The following is an 11,728-nucleotide window of genomic DNA, read 5'->3' as shown; positions in this document are numbered from 1 at the left end:
TAACACTCAGGCTCTGATTAAGTAACCCCATCAATGTGTTAGTTCACTAAGCTAAGCTTGAATGGAATGATTTCTTCGGACTTTCAGTGACCTCTCTATCAGGTGTGAATACGTTTCTAGAAGTCCATCTCCTTAGAAACACTAATGCAACACACACACAGAGAGAGAGAGAGAGAGAGAGAGAGAGAGAGAGAGAGAGAGAGAGAGAATGACAGCAACAAGTAGTTCTTCTTCCAGCTTCCCAAGTCACATTACTTTGGACATTTCTACACGAACTACTTTTCCTAAGGAGACTTTAGGAATTCCTCATAGCCCTGAGACCCAAGAAAGCACCATCCATAACCCAGAATAGCAAGTGTTGGCCCCTTTCCAAGACTCCAACAAGCCCCATCACCCTCCCCTTTTCTGCACAATTGCCCAGTGGGGTTGGAACCCATTACTACTTTTCCACTCTCTTGTGCCAACAAAGGGGGTAAGGAAAAAGAGAAAATCAATTTCCTCAGCCATCAGTAAGATAGCTTTGCTGTGCTCTGAACTCATGGGGAGGCAGCAGTGTGCACTAAATCCATGTCAGGGCTCCCCAGGAGACCCGCTGTGCAGGCACTCCCTGTAATGACTACTTCCAGTTGTTTCCCAGCAGGGCATGTTAGGAGACATGATCAGGGTGACAAAAAGAAATGCATACATCCTTCCCTGGCATTCAGCCTGTTTCCCTTGCCTCTGGATATGGTCCAGTGTGTCAAAAATGCTGCTTGCATGGAATGTCAATCAATCAATCAATCAATAAATAAATAGCAGAAGGGAAGGAAGGGAAGGATATGGAGACCTGCCCTGTTAAACCTAGAAAGGAATGTGTTTTGTTAACAGGCAGGGAGTAGGTGGATTTTTAAAAGTTCCACCTACATTTTCTTACTAGAAGTAGGTTCATTTTATGTAGGGAAGGTGGCGGTTTATATACATGCATCAGAGCTCACCAGAGTCCTTTTCGGAGTCATCCAGAGACCCCACTAAGACTCTGGGGTGGACACAGAGCTGGCGTGGGCTCTCAGCAACGTAAGTGTAACCAGCTGGATGACCTCGGGCTATTCATTTGCCTAATCTAACCTTCCCTCTACAGAATCCATTAGATTATAATAGCAGCCTTCCATTCATATAGTATTTTTCCATCTCCCTAAGTGATTCCCTATGCACTCTGCCTCCTTGCCAGAACACTACAATTAATTCATCCAGCACTCCCTTACTAGCTTCTGGACTACAGGGAGAGGACTCTGGTCAACACTCTGGTCAACGGGAAGCAAGGCACAGTGTTCCTCAGCTAAAGTAAGCCTCATCAAATCAAGAGGCACATGGGCAGCAGATACAGGCTTGCAAACCACAGGGCTCTTTTCTTTAACCCTGAGGTCCAGTTAGGTGACCATTTAAATTGTATTCTACTGAAAGTCACTGCAGTGTATGTTCCTGCTCCAAACTGTATCTGTGGGGACCAAGGACCTAAGTGGCTCACACTAGATAGGGCTGCCAGATGTTGTGCTAGGGAGGACAGTAGCCGAGAGGGATGGGATCTCTGCCCTCCTCTCACATACACACAAAAGAATGCAGGCGCTGCAGTTTGAACAGCTTCTCAGAAAGAACACAGTTCATAGAGATACCCCCAGTGACAAGGACCGCACCTCGTTTCTAGCATGGAAACCCAAACCAACCTAGAACAGCAGAGAAAATTACTCAGCACAGGTCATAGAACACCTTGGAGACCCCTCCTCTCATATCCTGCCCAGTGGCAGATCAGGTCCCAGTGAGGCTTAACTGGAGGGGTCCTTGCAACACTACTCCCTTACCCTGCACACACAAATTATAACTTGGAGGTTTCTATTCTTTTCCTTCCTTTTCTGGTAGTTTGTTGTTTCTTTGTCCTCCCCGTCCTCCCTTTTAATAATTTCTCTTCTACTTCCTCGGAACTTACACAGTGTACCAACCCTATCTAGGCAGTCCAGGAGCAGAGTTGGAACCCACTCCTTCCTCTTTCCACAACCTGGCTTGGATTGAGTGAGCTCTTAGATGCCAAGAGCAGTTTCAAGAGCCCTGTATCCACTTGCTCAGTACAACAACCCAAGCAAACGAACGCTGGGACCAGGGCCCTTTGCAAGGGAGTACGTGGAAACACAAACCTAGGAAACAGAGGACATAGCCCAATGAGCCCAAGATCACACCGTAATGGAGAAGTGCAGCAAATTCGCCCCAACATTACAGCCTCATTCTAGTGAGTGAACAGCCAGGCAGCTCTAGCCTCCTCCACTGCAAAGGCTTGTCCCCAGAACCCTCCAGAACTGAAAACGGAGAGCCTCCTGCGCACACCGTCTTTCCTCTTAACATTCCACGGAAAAGTTGTAGATGAGATAGTCCCAGTGAGAGGATACCCACTGACAAACCAGATCTTAGAAATGCCTTTTAAATCCACCATTTATGGTGGATTTAACCCACACACGTTAAATTCCGTACCCTCACTTCCCTATTTAAACAGAAAAACTTTACCCTAACCTAAACCAAATCCCCATTCCCAGGCTGCCTTGGGGACCTTTCTAACTCTGATTCCCACTATCAGCCTTTGCTTAGCGCCGGACCGCGAAGCTGTCTATCCATCCGCAAAGGAAAGGCCCTCGGCGGAGCAGACGGGAAGGGCGGGGATGTGGATGCTTATAGCGACCTGGTCTGCGGCTCCCAGTCCTGGCCGCGCAGACACCGCGATCCCTAACCCCGCGGTGCCCCTCCCCAAGCCTACCTAAATCCCACCTCGAGTCCCACGCCCTCAGAAAAAGCGGTGGCTTTGCCTGATAGCCCCCTCTCTCCACTGCGACCCTGAATGGGGCTCTTCTGGGCACCGCCAGCCACATCCTCTCGGTGCACGCCCAACGCCTCGTCCCTCGGGTTGACCCCACGGGCTTCGAGCCTCTCGGGAGTTCTTCCCTAGCCTCGCCAGCTGTTCCCGCAGATCCCTCTCTTGGGGCAGTGATATTGTCCCCGCGCTGCCTCCTCCGGCGTCTCTCAGGCGGGTCCGGCCTCCACCCAGCCCGCTGCTGTCCACGTGGCTTGGCTGAGCTATATTGGGGTTGCAGGAAGCCCCAAGCAAGAGGAAAGCCGAGCTGAGGCCGGCAGGAGGGGCGGAGGGGGGCGCCCGAGCGCCAAGGGGCGGGCGCTGGGCGGAGGAAGGGGAGGAACCTAGAGCCAAAGAGCCGTGCTGGGCGCGCCGGAGTCACGGCTGGGACCCGGCGGGCGAAAGCGACTCCTCCCCGGACGCCCCGCCTCTCACTCCCGTTACACCCGGGGGAAGGTGTTCCAGAGGCGGCTCCCATCCTCACCCCGCCTCCCGTTTCTCCGGCGCTAACCTCTGCCGGCGGAGCCCACTATGCCAGACACTTTCGACACTTTGCAAAGACAAAGAGCCCTAGACCGGAGGGAGGAGAGAGGAGGAGGCAGAGAAGGAGCGTGAGGTTTGAGCTGGCTGGGTAAGTATCCTGAACACATCTCCTTAGATACCTCTCTGAACCTCTTCAGTGCCCCCAAAGTCCGGAGTGTCTCTGGCTTTGGTGAGTACGCACCCAGCTGGTCCCTGCCCCGGCGCCCCAGGGACGGCGCCCCCTCGCGAGTTGGGGCTGGAGAAATGTTGCTTGTGTTCTCCGAGTGCTGAGGTGATCGTCCCGACCTGGGCACAGAAGGGGTGGGAAAGGGACTAGAAAGGTGTAACAGTAGAAATGGGACCAAAGACCCTAGGCGCCAAGAGGAAGACACAAGGAGAGAGATCTCTGTCTCCGCCACGGTGGTCTCCTACCTGCGGGTCAGAGAGGAGACTCCAGCTCTAGGGCTCCAGGCTCTTTGGCACTTACTGGAGGAGCTTGCCGGAGCTCAGTGAAGAACCCATGGCAGTTGTAGCAGTGGCTCCCGGAGCGGCCGTGGTGACATTGCGCCCAGCACCGCAGTGGATCTCCGCCCGGGCCGCGGGTAGGAGACTCCATCAGGCGCAGATTGTCCCCACTCTCTAGAGAAGCGGAGGTCTCGGGCTGGGATACTGGGGACGCTTGGAAAGCGTTGGTTTTCCAGACCAGAGGTCTGGACAGTGTCCGGATGGAGTCTCCCGATCAGCTGTGGACAGGCGCGGACCCGGGAGGAGGCTGTTGGTCCCCGGGACACCTCTAATACCGCCCCGTTTCGAATCTCGGGGAGAAGTTGGAGCTTAGGACAGCATAGCAAAAAGCGGTGTGTCAGAAAGTGGGTAGATGAGGGTGGTCAAAGTGAGCGTGGCGGTGGAAAGTCTAAACTTGGAATCTGCTCCAAACCCGTTAGGCGCCGCAGCTGCCAAGAAATAATGGGACAAAAGTTAGCAAAGTCTGCATCTCTGTAGTGTGACCTGCGCAGGGCATGGTCTGCTGCTTTGATATGTGCACGGGGTGGGAAATGGTGACACCGGACAAAGCGACTTGGTTGGAGTACTGTTAGCTCGGGATTCGGACCTTTGCGCAAGCAACTTTCAGCCCTCGTTGTTTTTCTACGCGTGGGTGTTTGAGTGTGACCTTGCGGGAGGCAGCGCGGCTGAACTCGAGAAGGGGATTAAGTCTCCCGGTGACTGCCTCGTAGTACAGGTAAAGCGTAGGGCCCTTCGCCTTACTTCACCGTGGAGTCTCAGAAAAGGTGCCCGGACCTCCATCTATCTGTTGGAACCTGGAGTTTCTCCAGCCTCTTGCCCAAGGGTCCTAGCCAGCTTCTTCCGCCAGCAGGAATTGGTAGCGCGCTCCACGAGAGACAAGTGCGCTCCCAAAAGCGTGCGAGTGGGTGGGAGTTGGGATGGTCAAGCCATCTCGGAAGCTGATTGACTCCCGGAGACACTAGTGACCCCCCAGGACAGGAACAAGCTCGCACAGTTGCTACATCAGGCATTCACCAGACTTTCACTGTGTTTATGGGTAAAGCCTGTCCTCTCCCAGTTTACCACTGTCTCGGGTCTCCACGCTTCCACGGACTTGTGGTGAGATGGAGCGCCCACGCCTTCCTGCTGCAGGTGAGGGGCGCTCCCCAGCAGAAAGACTGCTAGGATCAGGGGACGATCTCTGCCACCGCTTCTGACACGTAGTTGATGCTAACACTATGCGCACTAAAAGGGCCTCTAGAAGGCGTCCCGGGTCCGGACGCCCCTTGTCCCTTTCCACGATTGCTACTAAGTTAAAATTCATCCAGTGACTTCCAGGAGAGCGCTGAGCACGCACCCTGCTAAACCAGAGTGTGCGGTTCTGGAAACTGCGGGCGGTGTCCCTAGGTTTTCTTTCTTGGATGATGGCCCAGAGCGCCCCCAGGTTTGAAAAAGAGGGATGCATTGCCCCCTGTCGGCTGCTTTGGATAGAGCGGTTAAACTAGGCTGTGAGAAAGGGTGACCAAAGCCACTCACTGGGTTGGGCCCCTGCGCCTCTGCACTTCCCCTTCCTGTCCCAAACACCAAAGCCTAGTCGTTTTCTGAACTTTCTTGATTGGCTAAAAGAAAGAAAGAAAGAAAAAAACTAAAATTCTCCATCTGTGTCTCCTGTGTGTGCCTAAAATTGGGTGTAAGATGAAGAACTTCGCTTTGAACATAAGACTTAGCCTCTGAAAATCACAGTTTCCATATCTGCAAAGCGGAGCCATTCCTACGGACTCCAAAGAGTCCTGAAGAACAGATATTACGTATAACTGTGTGTAGACATATACTGGGCAAACAGGCTTGAAAATATGCTTGTGTATATACATGTATGTGAACAGGAGCCGACTAAAGGAATAAAAGGATGGATAGAGGACTTCTTCCCTGTCCTTTCTGACATTTCCTTTCCCTGCCTTTTTCGTTCAGGTCATACTGGCCAGCAAAGCCACAGCATGGGCTTAGTGGGGGCTTCCCTACACTGGCTTTGACCAGATCTGGGGCTAGAAAACAGGAAGTGTTGCTTGACATGACCACAGGGGTTTCTTCAGGAGTGTGAGCGCCACTCTTTTTGGGCTCTGGAGCAGCGAGCATGAGCTGACTTTTTCTGAGCTATTTGTAGATGGCTCTGAGTTCAAAATTCAGATGCAGGCTACCAGCACCCTTTCCACACTCCTCCTGAGGTTGGGGCCTCTGAACAGTTGGCTGTCACTAATGTTACAGGTTCTTGAGTCCTCCTTCCCCTTGGGGAAGTAGTTTGTGGATGGGCCTAAAAGAAAAGGATGTCACGGAATCCCGGATCCTCAGTGTGAGTTTGTGACAAGTAAATGTCCCTCTCTCCTCCTACCAAGCAGCCTGTCTTGTCGGAACTCTATCCTATAAACAAGGATCAGGCAGACCTCTCCAGGAAGGAGCCTCCAGATGTGTGCCTTTGATACCTACCCTTATCAATTTTACCTCGCTGGAATTGCTGACTCAAGGGGTCTGTGTTTGGACAGAGCTTTACTTTGTAGAAGCTGAGCCTTAGCTTTCATCCTAAGCCCTTCCCGGTCTCCATAAAGCAAACAAAACAGAAAAACTGTAATGTCTACCAGTCAGCTTGTCTTTGTACAATGGTCTCTTCTCCAGAGGTATTTCCCAAGATCCCCAGTAAATACTCGAGACCCTGGCTAATATGGGGTGCCATGACAAAGTCCAGATTTTATATTGAGCAAAGCAAAAAGGTTAATGATAACTAGCAATGAAACAGAACAATTATAACAACAATCAGCAATAAAAGTTGCTTCAAAACTTATCAGTTTAAAAGTTCTAGAACTTTCTACGTAGTTTTCTTTGAACTTCAGTTGATTGTAAGTTACTGAAAATGGGGAAGTGAAACAACTGGCAGGGGGTACTTCTAGAGTGGTTACTTCCCAGTGACTGCTTTGTGCACGGAGAGGTGGCCTGGTTAGCGTGAATTCTAGAATCAGACTCTCAGGCCCTTTTGGATCAGTTGCATGACCCACATGGAAACTGCATTCCTCATCACTGGCTTGAGAACCCAAGAGCATGTCTGTTCTAATTCGGTCAGAAGAACACAGACATGAGCCCCATCAGAGCCTGTCTTTGAGTCTCAGTGCCAAGGCTCAATTCCTTTGCAACGTGCCACCCAAGCTATTCTGGGTCCTGGGTCTCTGTTTCACTCTCTGCAAAATGAGAAGCTGTGGCTCTCTGCTGGTAGGCACCTGGCATACAGCAAAACCTCTTTGTAAAGACAGTACCCACCTCCTTTAGGTTTGCTCGGATTCTGCCTCAGAACTAGTCCACTTGGGGAAACTGGAGTGCTACCCCAGGCTCCTCCCCCTCTCACTGACAGAGTGACTTCCTGTCTTTCACTAGGTCAAGTTTTTTGCCAGCAGTTCTCAATACTGGGTTTGAGAGATGAGGTCTGACTCCTGACTGTGCATTTATAGTAGTGTCTAAGAGGCTTCTGTGTGCAGATGTAAAGAGACCAGTGTGACCTCCTTGTCTACATGCTAAAAGTGACCTTAGACATTATTCTGTTCAAGTCTTTAGCTTTAATGCAAAACTACTAGCCCTGGGGAACAACACCAGAGTGATATGTTCACACTTTCTGCTCTTCATCTCCAAAACCACTCATTTTTATTCACTCAGGTCCTGATGTTCTTAATGGATAACCAACATCACACATCACTGCAAAGTCTGGAAGTCACTGCTTCTTTGGTTACTTTGGTGGTGAGGGTTGGATTTCAGTGATTCCATCTGAGCTCGTGTTTATGGGAACTTTGTTTGGTTCCAGTTACCTCACAGGATGCTGGAGATACTGGAGTAGAAAAGCTGCCTGTCCCAGAGGTCTTGGTATTCTGGGGGAGGTACCTGGGATGATGGCAAGTCATGCCATGTGTGGTATTTATCAGAACCAAAGCCACTTGTGCTGAAAGATGGTGAGAACCCTCATCTTTGAAGGGTCCACAGAAGGAAACCTGGGGATTCTAAGCCTCAGGGATGTAGGGTTGCTGCTGTCAGTCTGCAGTAAAACAGATGTGTTTTCTTGGGTGATGTCATGCAGATATCAAAAGTGTTGTACGCCCTGCGTATGCAAGAGAAATAGAGCCACTGAGACACCAGGCTGTTGTCAGCTTCTGCACAAAGAGGTGAGGCAGCTAGAGGTGGTAGGGACTAAATGCTTTGGCCTCCTATTCCTGCACTGTGTCCTTTTTGTCTGGCCAGTTTACACACTAGGGTGGTCAGAGCATGCAGGATCCTCACTACAAATTTCTGACTGTATGACCCCAGACCTCAGTGTGAGTGTATGAAGCCAGGAGGCTGCATTGGATTCTCTTGGAAGATGCAGCTTAATACTTTATTTTGAATATTTGACTTGCCCCTCTACATACACCTCCCATTTAGATTTGAACAGCAGATCTGGGAGGGTGGAGTTAAGGAAACAACAAGCAGAGGTGAGGTAAGGGTGCTGGCGTTCAGTGGGACTGTGTGAACAGCTCAGCCTTTGGACCTCTGTGCAAAGTCTTGGTAGGATGCATGGGCCTCTCCACTGGCTTGTAAACATATGGAGAAGATGAAAGGACAGGTTCGTTGAAGCTTCAGAGCCTCCAAGTTCCAGTTGAATTAAGTCTGTTTACCAGAGAAATTGATTGTTTTGGGGCACGAGTCTCTTCTAAATGGTGGAATGGAGTCCAAAAGTTCTGGAAAGCTCAGAGGAAAACTGTCAATAGGCAGCTGACTTTAAGGTAAAATGGCGTATTAACCTCTCAGAAAGCTCCCCATGCTGCCCCCAGGGGAGCCTGCATTTCTTATTCCTTTGGGTTGTATAAAACCGTTAAAATCCCCTTCTTCCCTACGGGAGAATGAGAGTGAAAAATTACCAAGTTCTCAGAACAGGGACTGAGAAGTGACCCCAAAAGCACTGTGACTGGGAACAAGCCTGGTACCAAAACACTCTGTAAGCTGACTGGGCAAAGAAGGAGAACTTCAATCAAGTTTAAGATGCCCACAACGGACTGAGACTAGCTACTGTGATCCTGGTGAGGCTCTGCCATTTTCCTCTTCAACCCTCTAAGTCCCAAGTAGGAGGCAGCAGTGTAACTCCTGGGGGTAGCCTAGGAGACAGAGGTTTATGTAAGCATGCCTTATTCGCCTCCCTGAGAAGGATTTCAGTGGCATCTACTTTTTACCAAGGGTTTAGTGTATGTCCCAATTTGTGTATTTGAAACATTTTGACATTTTGAGTTTAGACAGAAAATTCAAGTTGAATAAAGGACTTACCCCTCCTACACAGGTTGGGGCAGGGCCTGGGGAAATCAGCAGGAAATGATGCAGTGCCTTCTTTACCTCTGAAAAACAGCCACAGGAAGAGGCTGGGATCCAGGATTGCATGGCAGTCCAGATGTGCAGAGGCCCTGGGGAGAGACCATGGGGACTGGGAGAAGGACCAACGCGAGCACTTTCGCCCTAATCCAACCTGCTATATACAACTTCAGGCTTCTGGAAATACAGCCCCCCAGCATCCAGGGATGTGGCTGGGGCTTAGGACAGGGAAGCTGGAAGGATTCTTCAGTGTAACCTCCTGGGGAGGACATTGGGAGGAGTCAGGTGTAGAGGGCACCCTGGGTAGACTGACGTCCAATCCACACTTGTTATCTACTCTGATACTGCCACAGCCTGAGGCTGCAGTATGTCAGTCCAACCCTACCGTCAGTCAAAAGGGAGAGTGGATCCTGTCGGTGTGGGACTACAAAGTTCTTAGAAGTACCGGTTTAACCCATTGTACCCAATTGCCCCTACGTGCGTCAAAGATAAAATGGTAGCAAGGTCCTTTATTAGCTTTCTGTTGATACACTAAAATGTCTGAGGCTGAGTGATTGAAGAGAAAAGGGGTTTATTTCATTTACCATATTGGGAGTTGAGAACTCAAGCAGCATGGCGTAGGCCCCAGTGAAATTCCCCTGACTCAGGTTCTAGCATGTTGCATGAAGGGTGGTGCATCCTAGGGAGGTTCATCCTCTGGTGACTCAGCATTCAAAAAGCAGGGCAGGGTGAGGGTAGTCTGTCTAGTCTGCAGTCCTCCCACTAGATCCCATCCCTTAAAGGTTCCACCTTCCCTTCACACTGTTTACTGGAGATGGAGCTTGCAACACTTAGATAGTTAGAGGACCCACTGAAGCCACATCCAAGCCCTGCAGACCTTCAGCTTGTCTCTGCTCACATCTCAATGGGAAGGATTGAAGATTGCTTGGATTTCAAGGCACCTCGACTATATGCTCGGTTCAGCGACCAAATCTCTCACCTGCTCCCTGCCTCAGTTTTCTCTTTTGCCGCACAGATATACTTTGTACAATTTCTGAGAAAACTTTAGTTGTTGATAAATTCACCATAACTCTTGGGTAATAAGAATTGCCCAGGGGGCTGGAGAGGTGGCTCAGAGATTGAGAGCACAGACTGCTCTTCCAGACGTCCTGAGTTCAGTTCCCAGCAACCACATGGTGGCTCACAACCATCTCTAGTGAGATTTGGTGCTCTCTTCTGGTGTGCAGGCACACACACATATGCAGACACAACACTGAGTAATATATATATAGTAAAAATTGCCCAGCAAATTCTGAGGTTTTGTGGTTTTCTTATGTTTCTGGTGCCTGAGTGGATCTATGCCCATGTGAACACATACTGTGATATTTGAATGCAGTGGTACATTTGTAAGAGAGAGGAAGACATGGAGTGTTTTCATCTATTTTTCTCTACCTTATCACCTTGAGACAGGGTCCCTCACTGAGCCAGAAGCTGTTTTGTCAAGACTGTCTGGCCAGCAAACTTTTGGTGTCCAGCTATCTCTGAACCCCAATACAGAAGTTCCAGGCTTGTGCAGTCATGCTTGGCTTTTACATGGGTACTGTGGACTCGAACTCAAGTCTTTCTCTCTGCAAAGCAAGTGTTTTGCCCACTAAGCCTTCGCTCTAGCTTTCTAAACATTGAGTTTTTATTCCCGAGAAGGTTAATTTTTGGACAGATTAGTGTGGGGACAGGTGGTGCCTCACCATGACCTTTCAAAAGCCCATTCAAAGATCACAGAACTAAGACTGGAAATATTTATATTAAAAGTGTCTTCTGATTAATCTGAGGTTATTTGGAACTTTTTTTAAATGTGTGTTTCATTTTGTTTTGTTTTTGCCTCTAAAATACTGAAGTTATTCAACCATGTAAGTATAAAAGTATTTTTTAATTTACGTGATATATATATATATATATATATATATATATATATATATATCCTCTGTGTCTGGGTTTTTGTACATGAGTGCAGATACCCACAGAAGCCAGAGGGCCTCAGATCCAGCTCAGGTCCTCTGGAGCTAAAGTTCCAGGTGGTTGTGAGCCTTCTGATGTGATTACTGAGAATTAACTCAGGTCCTCTGGAATAGCAATTTGTGCTCTTAATTGCTGAGCCACTCTCCTGTTTATAACTTGAAAGTTTTAAAGAGAATATAAAATAAGGGTTAAAAAAAATCAAAATCATTTTGACCTAATGGCACATGTCTTTAATCTCAGTAGTTGGGAGGCAGAGGCAGCTAGATCTCTGAGTTTAAGGCCAGTCAAAGCTGTATACTAAAATCCTTTCTCAAAAATATATAAATAAATCATCAGAAAAAAATTGAATATAACGTTAGTTCCAAGTGACTTGGTGGAATTAAAAAGTGACTTTAGGAATGGACAACTAGCATTCACAGAGAAAATACATTCCCTGAATTTTACTAGATGCAGTTAAAAAAGATAACCCTC

The 11,728-nt window shown here is 49.0% G+C and overlaps 1 protein-coding gene across 2 annotated transcripts in view; it reads left to right on the top strand.

The window, feature by feature from the left end:
* The first annotated feature begins 3,249 nt into the window (after nt 1–3,249).
* Nucleotides 3,250–11,728, top strand: part of St3gal1 (ST3 beta-galactoside alpha-2,3-sialyltransferase 1) — a 69,503-nt gene continuing 61,024 nt past the window's right edge. Inside the window, exon 1 of one of the 2 annotated variants that reach the window (XM_021184044.1) lies at nt 3,250–3,500. The gene's annotated coding sequence lies outside the window, so the exon portion shown is untranslated. The other variant, XM_029469608.1, reaches the window with a different exon arrangement.

The sequence above is a fragment of the Mus caroli genome, chromosome 15 (genome assembly GCF_900094665.2).
Source record: "Mus caroli chromosome 15, CAROLI_EIJ_v1.1, whole genome shotgun sequence".
NCBI lineage: Eukaryota > Metazoa > Chordata > Mammalia > Rodentia > Muridae > Mus > Mus caroli.
Note: the sequence above shows the minus strand (reverse complement) of the source record. Positions and strands in the feature narration are given on the sequence as shown.